This window comes from Chenopodium album, chromosome 8 (assembly GCF_948465745.1).
Source record: "Chenopodium album chromosome 8, dcCheAlbu1.1, whole genome shotgun sequence".
In the NCBI taxonomy this organism is placed as follows: Eukaryota; Viridiplantae; Streptophyta; class Magnoliopsida; order Caryophyllales; family Amaranthaceae; genus Chenopodium; species Chenopodium album.
Genome location: NC_137841.1, coordinates 16,407,080 through 16,415,006, shown reverse-complemented (window position 1 = coordinate 16,415,006; position 7,927 = coordinate 16,407,080). Strand labels below are relative to the sequence as shown.

Sequence of the window (7,927 nt, the reverse complement as noted above, 5' to 3'; positions counted from 1 at the left end):
CATTCATTTATTACTACCCTACATTCTCTCTCACCAAAGAAAACATCTGATCTCGGAATCCGAGAAGATCTCCCTTTACTTTTCCGCACTCCTACATTCTCCTACACGTTCTAACTTGATCGTCGGAGGCGGAGCTCCAACCATCGGGAGTCTCAGTGTTTTGCAAGGACCACGTCGGACTAATCTTCGAGTTGTAACCCTCCCAAGGGACAAAAACACCCAAAACAAAACTTTTGTTAGGTTATTTTAACTTAGTTAGATTCCTTTTAAGATTACTTTAAGTAAACTAGTTTTTTTTAGCTTAGTTTTGTTTTGCTTTTTATCAATTTTCTTTCTCACGCATTATTAGTTTAGTTTTGGATTTTGTACTTTTCCTTAGTTTCGTTAATGTTTGTTAGTTTTCCTTAGATTATCATTATTGTTTTAATTGATTTTAATTTATATGCTTTGTTTAGTGTAGATTTAATTATGCACAAGTTGTTAAATTCTAAGGTTGTAGGGATGAATGATTAATTCTCTATTGATTGTTTTAATTCTATGCAATTCGATTTGCGCAGGTTTGATCGTACTAATATCACAGTACTGATTTTATGAATTGAGCAAATATGATATTAAGGCTAGTTTCGATAGGTGGAAGTGGATCTAAGAAATTGCTAGCGTATGTTATTTTTAAATTCTATGATTAATAATTTGCTAGAGTTTGTAATTTCTATATTATATGATTAATAAATTGTGAGAGTTTGTTAATTTGGTTAAATGCAATATTAACTTTTGATTTCTATATTGTATCTCAGAATATTATTCATTGGTGAACCTATACCCTAAGCTTTTTATATATTATTGATTATTTTCTTTAGTTAAGTATTGTTTTAGTTTAACTTTATACAAACTACGATCATTCCCTAATAATATAGATAATAATTACTTCCTCTGTTCTATTAATATTGAAACAATGGACTTTTTGCACTATTCATCATTCTTGTTTGACCATATAATATGATTTATACATTAAGCAAAATATAGTCAAGTACTCAAGTGGGATCTTGTTGGATTTGTCTCATAGAATACTTTCACAATATCAACTTTTTATAATTTTTAGTCTTACACAATCATAGATATTTAGCATACTAAATGTGCTTTGGGATGCGTAATTTCATCCTTGTTGCAATTTTAATAGAAAAGAGGAAGTATTAACTAAGAATAAAAGAACGTTGTTGCCCTATGGAATCGCCCTTGAATCTATCCCTGATTACCTTGTGAGTATTTAATTTAGGTTTACTATTGATTAGGTGATACAAATTTAGCCTGTCAGCATTCATTAGCATAGCACGATGTGTGGTTCAAGTCAAGCAAAGGCCCCAACTATGAAAGATCAACATAATTTTTCTTAGCTCTTATAAGTTCTTGCACAAGTTGGACAAGTTCTAGCACAATTTGTATAAGTTTATACACAAACCCCAATGTTAGGCAAGTTTGGGTAAGTCGATGCACATTTTTGGAAATATCTAATTCATACTAGGCAATTCATAATCACAATTAATAAATTCATGCACATAAATTAATTTTGTCTAATATAATCATTCATTGATCATTTTTCGGCCTCTAGAAAATCAAGTACAAAAACATGGCCTTTAATAGGAGTCATATTATAATCACAATCACATAAGAGATTTAATGTTAGCTAACCAATAATTAATATCATGGCTATAAGAAATCCAATGCATATACATGAATTTTGATAGATCATTACATATTACACTCAAAATGAAGTTTATGTATGTAAAATATTTAATTTCAGCTAATCCATATCATTAATGATTTGGCTATAGAAAATCCAATACATATACATGACATTTGATAAATAATTAATCATCTTATAATCATGGATAAGTTCCTCTATGTACGATGTCTCTTTTGTATGGATGAAATTTATTTGAGGAAACATAAATGATTGCCGGGAGAATTTATTACCTTTTTACCTATGCACCTTCTCATTTTTAATACAATTTATCTAACGTAAAAAAATACTATAAATTAAATACTAATTTCATGCATTTTATTTCATTTCAAATTTATGACCTAGCATTGCAATACAACTAAAAGAATTTGAGAATTTATAGTGCTAAATTTGTATAAGTTATTTAGAGACTTTTTAAAATTGTTATGGAAAAACAAAATCAATGCATATCCAATTTTATTATATTATGTTCATAATATATTTAGAAAATAGTTTCAGTTTATTTTGTTGTTTGCACCTCCTATATATCAAATTATATGTTATAGATCATGGGATTTCAATTTGTCAAATATTAGTAAGAACACATGTCAATGTGCTCCCTCTAAAATGAACCTAAATAATCACAAGAAAATTACTTTACCAAGTTTACAAATTGTCATATTGTTTATTAAATATAAGGATGTGATTTTTTTTTCTTTAATACTTTTTAGCATGTCCTAGTAAGTTATATTCTGTAAATCATAAAATATCAAAATTACTCGATAAATCCAGTTTTCTTAACAGCACATGCCAATGTGCTTTCTAAAAAAAAAGTACAAAATTATCGTTTCAATTGTAATATAATTAATTGTAATATTAAGAAAATTGTCTATATGTTTTGGAAAATCTTACAGTCAACTTTCTATGTATACATTAAACACTCTGTAATGATAATCCTAAACACAATATTTAGTCTCAAATTCCCATCACAATAACACTCACCCCAAAGTACAATTCTTCCCTTTTGATTTATAACTTCTTTTGTTAAACAAATCAATTAATTATTAAAAAAAACAGACACACATGGAAGAAACATTTGTTCTAATAATGGGAGTGGGTCCTGCAGGACTAGGCATTGCTGCATGCTTAACTAAAAAATCTATTCCCTACATTGTTCTTGAAAAGGAAGATTGTTGTGGTTAACTTTGGAAGAAACGCGCATATGATCGATGCCATCTTTATCTAGCAAAAGAATTTTGCTCATTACCCCATAATCCCCATGCACCAAAAGCTAAGAAATATATGAGTAAGAATGATTTCATAGAGTACATTGACGATTATGTTTTCGACTTTGATATTAGGCCGCGATAATTTCACACTGTTGAATCTGAATCGTTTGATGAAGCCAAGGGAAAATGGCTAGTTGAAGCTAAGGACACTTTTGTGAAATCATCTAAATTGTTCGCTGCGAGCATTTTGGTAGTTGCAACGGGTGAAAATGGCAAGGGTTACATACCTAATATCCCCGGTTTGATGAAATATAAGGGAGATATAATGCATTCTAATGAATATAAGTCTGGTTATGAGTTTCAGGATAAAGATGTTCGGTCGTTGGTTGTGGTAATTCTGGGATGGTAATCAGTTATGATTTATGTAATTCAGGAGCCAACACTTCAAATATTATTAGAAATCCGGTTAGTATTTTTATCACATTGTTTATCATTATCTTTCAAATAGTAATAAAGTGTACATATATATAATTTTATTAATGACTTGTTCACATAGGTTCATGTGGTTGCAAGAGAAATGATCTTTTTAGGGATTCACTTGCTAAAGTACTTTAGTTTATCAACGATGGTTGCTCTAGTCACTTTTGCTAGCAAGTTGAAATATGGGAATTTATCAAAGTATGGAATTTATCGTCCAAATAAAGGCCCTTTTTTACTTAAGACAACAAAGGGAAGAAGCCATGTTATCGATGTGGGAACTATAGCAAAAATACAATATGGAGATATTAAGGTAAATTACTTTTAATTATTTATTTGTTAATATATCTTTGTCGATTAAATTTAATTTAATATGTTGTAGTAATCAATTTATAAAATTTTATTTCATCCCTTAAATAATTTGTTGTTTCATTGTATGGGAACAAAATGGACAATCCTTAATAGCAATATTATGATAAATTACTATGTACCTAGAATCTCTCCATTAAAAAAATACCATTAAATCTATCATTTGATACTTTTATTATACAATTTCTTACTAGTCTTTTTTATTTGCGAATTTTATAGGTTTTATCTGGAATTGAGAGAATTAACAAGAGCAAAGTCATACTCGAAGATAAAGTTGAATTAAGATTTGATGCAATAATATTTGCAACTGAATTCCGAATCACAACTTGTGAATGGCTTAAGGTATGTACATTATCTCAAGTTTATGTACCTTAAAAAATAATCCAATCTAAGTATTACACACACATACACACATGCACACACATAGACATTAATCGTATTATTTATGCATTATTTTTTTGGGGGGGTTTATCTTAACAATAAATGTAATATGTCAATATAACATAGACAGCTAATGAAATTGTTTTTGTGTTTTTTTTTTTTGTTAGGATTATGATTTTATACTTAAAAATGATGGATTTAATTTCCAATGAATCGTTTCCTAAATCACTGGAAAGGAAAGAATAAATTATACGGATATTTCACCAAATGCCACTGACAAATTTAAAAATTCACCAAATGCCATCAGACTTTTCAGAATTCACCAAATGCCACTCAGTTTTTAAATAATTCACTGAGTGCCATTAATGACTAACGACCGTTAACTCCGTCAGTCATTAGGGTCTAATCATGACACATGTCATGATATGATTAGTCTATTTATTTTAATTCTTAAAAATTAAAAGAAAATAAAAAAATTAAATAAAAGGAAAAATTAGAAAATAACACCAAAAAATTGTCACGATTTTGATAATAACACCACAAAAAAAAAACTTAGATTATAACACCACCAAAAAAACCAAAAATTCTGATTTCAACACCACTTAACTTTTTCATCCAAAAAATTGTTAGTGGGTCCCACATTGTACACGTGTCAATTGTGCATTGGATTAAAATAAATAAAAAAACAAAAAAAAAATTTAAAAAAAAAAAAGGAAAACCCTTAAAATACCCAGCCACCATTGGCGCCGCCATTCCTACCGCCGTTCTCCAACTCAGCCTCCACCGCCGTCACCCAATCCCAACCGACCACCCTCGACCCACAAAACCAGCCAGCCGACCACCCCTTGACTGCCGAAATCAGCCCAAACGTACCCACGAAAGAACCCGAACCCCGATTTGGTTCAAGGTGAGGGTGAGAGGAGTAGGGCGGTTAGTGGGTTTGGGTATGGGTGGGTCGGGGTTTCGACAGTTTGGCGACAACTTTTGGTTGGGTTTGGTAGAGGAGTACGGTGGCTGGGCTGGTTAGGGTTGGATTTGGGTGGTTTGGCGATGGATTCGGGTCGGGGAGACGAAAATGGGGGCTGGGCTGGTTTGGGTTGGGGTCTGGGTGGTTCGGCGACGGCGGGGATCGGAGACGATGATGGGGCCTGGGCTGGTTTGGGTTAAGGTCTGGGTGGTTTGGCGACGGCGGTGAGACGATGACGAGGGCTGGCTGGTTTGGGGTCGGGGTGATTCGACGATGTCTGGGAGACAGTGATAGGGGCTGGGTTGGGGTGCTGACCATGGTAAGGTTAAGTTAGGGGTTGGGTTGGGGTGCCGGCCATGGGCGTCGGTGGTGGTGGTGGTGGTGGCTGGGTTAGGATTATAGGGTTTTTCTTTTTTTTTTTTTGAATTTTTTATCCAATAGTTGATTGACACGTGTACTGTGTGGGGCCCACTTAACGGTTTTTTTGGATGGCAAAGTTAAGTGGTGGTGAAAGCAAATTTTTGATTTTTTTTGTGGTGTTATAATAAAAACTTTTTTTTTGTGGTGTTATTATCAAAATTGTTACAATTTTTAGGTGTTATTTTCTAATTTTTCCTAAATAAAAAAACAAAAAAAAAAAAAAAAAAAACCCAAATTTTCCCAGCCACCTTCCCACCACCGCCAAACCCTAGCCCCTCCCCTTTTCTCGCCGAAAAACAGCCGGCCACCCCCTTAACCACCAAAAAACGGTCGATCGGCCCTTAAGCACTCCACCTGGCCCACCGCCGACCCCTAAAACCATCCACACAACCTGCCCCGACCCCAAATGCCACCAACATGAACTTTGATTTAAACACCCATCGTTTTCCAACCACCGCGCAAAACCTCTCCTCCTATCCTCCACCCTTGAAACGATGAAATCAGTAATAGAAATCGACCATTGTAGATTTCCATGGTTGATTTCGGTTGTTTGAGGGTGAAGGGTTTCCATAGCCGGGTTCTATTTAAGATTTCTGGGTTTCCATGGTCGGTTGTGGTGGCTATGTGATGCGTCGTGTTGGTGCGTGAGGTGGTTGCAGGGGTTGGGGTCGTCGGGTAAACGGAGTTTTGTGGGTCAGTGTGTGGGTGCTGGAGTTTTTGGGCATTGCGTGAGATGGTTGCGGTGGTTATTCGGGGGATTAAGAGGAGTCGACAGTTTTGATGGGGTCAAGGGGTTCCAGCGGGATGTCATGGGTTCCGGCGGGTTCCGATAGAAGGTAAGAGGGTTCCGGCAAGAGGTCAAGGAGTTCCGGCGGTTGGCTTTGGGCCGTCGGTTGGCTTGGGCAGGTGGTTACGGTGGTGGGGTTGGGTTGGGTTAGGATTTAGAGTTTTTTTAATTTTATTTTATTTATATTTTTTAAACCAATAACCAATTGCCATGTGTCATGATTAAGCCTCTGTTAGTCATTAATGGCACTCGGTGAATTATTTAAAAACTGAGTGACATTTGTTGAATTCTGAAAAGTCCGATGGCATTTGGTGAATTTTTAAATTTGTTAGTGGCATTTGATGAAATTTTCATAAATTATATTGTGCCGGATTATCAAGAATGGGAATACAATGTGTTTCCAAGGATGTCTTAGTCATTACTAATGATATTGAGATGGTGTTAAGAACTATGCTTCACTCCTAAAGAAATTTAAGTTTTTACATTAATAATCTTAGTGGTTATTGTTGAATCTTTTAGAATAATTTTTCCTACTTTCCTCTTTAAGCAACTACCCTATGTCACTCAGAATCATGTGAGAACCAAGTCCTATAATAGGAACTAAGAACTCATCTCTACTGTTGATTACACTTCATCTAACGGTCGAGATCTCACCCGCCTCATTAAGGGCAAAATAGGAAATCGGTACTTTGAATGACTACTCCAAAAAATCATCAGTTTCCTTTTTCCTTTTCTCTCTCTTCGTCACTCTTTCTCTCTCTTCCTTCAAATTCTCCCTGGTGCGATTTTTCACTGTTCTTCGCATCAAATTCTTAAATTTTTTTCTTCGATTTTTTGCACCTGTTATATTGAACAAGTAAGTTACTGATTTTGTTTGTTTTTTCTTTTTTATTTAATTAGTTACTGCATATTTAATTCTCGATTGTTTTGAATTTGAAATTAGGATTTTCGCTATTTTTTTTCCTATTTATCGCATATCTGATTCATTGATTATGTTCTTCGATCTTTGTTGTTGGTTATCTATGAACAAATTAATTTGATTTCGATTATCATTTTTGAATTTGTTTTAATTCTATTTTTTAATATTATGTGAATTAAATTGCGAAAACTAGGGTTTTCACAATTTTTTGTTTCGGTTTTTGTGATTAATATGTGTTTTCTCTTTAATTTATAATTAGATCAATAATTTCATACTGTTTTGGTGAAATTTTATGATTTTTTGCTAAACTTTGTGCAATGACATACTGTATAATTTTTTAGTTTTTGAAAAGTGCAATGCATTTCTAATTTTTTTCCAGGGGATAATTCAATGGTGAATTGAATTATCATCAGGGATATACTTTGGGTGGTTGGATAATTATTTACTTTTGGATAATTACTTTTAATAAAATCTTATTCACTTTTATGAGTTTTTGTTTCAGTTTTATGCCTTGAGTTTGCAATTGCGATTTGCGAGGCAATAGTATCTTGTTCAATGTATTGATGTAGGGAAATGTCTTATATTTTGCTGTTACATTAATCTCTACTTGTATGAAATGAATGATAGTATAGCTTGCATGCTTGACTATGATTTATATCTC

General features: G+C 33.4%; 1 pseudogene; it reads left to right on the top strand.

The window, feature by feature from the left end:
- Positions 1-2,800: 2,800 nt before the first annotated feature.
- Positions 2,801-6,846, top strand: LOC145555856 (putative indole-3-pyruvate monooxygenase YUCCA10; annotated as a pseudogene).
- Positions 6,847-7,927: the final 1,081 nt, after the last annotated feature.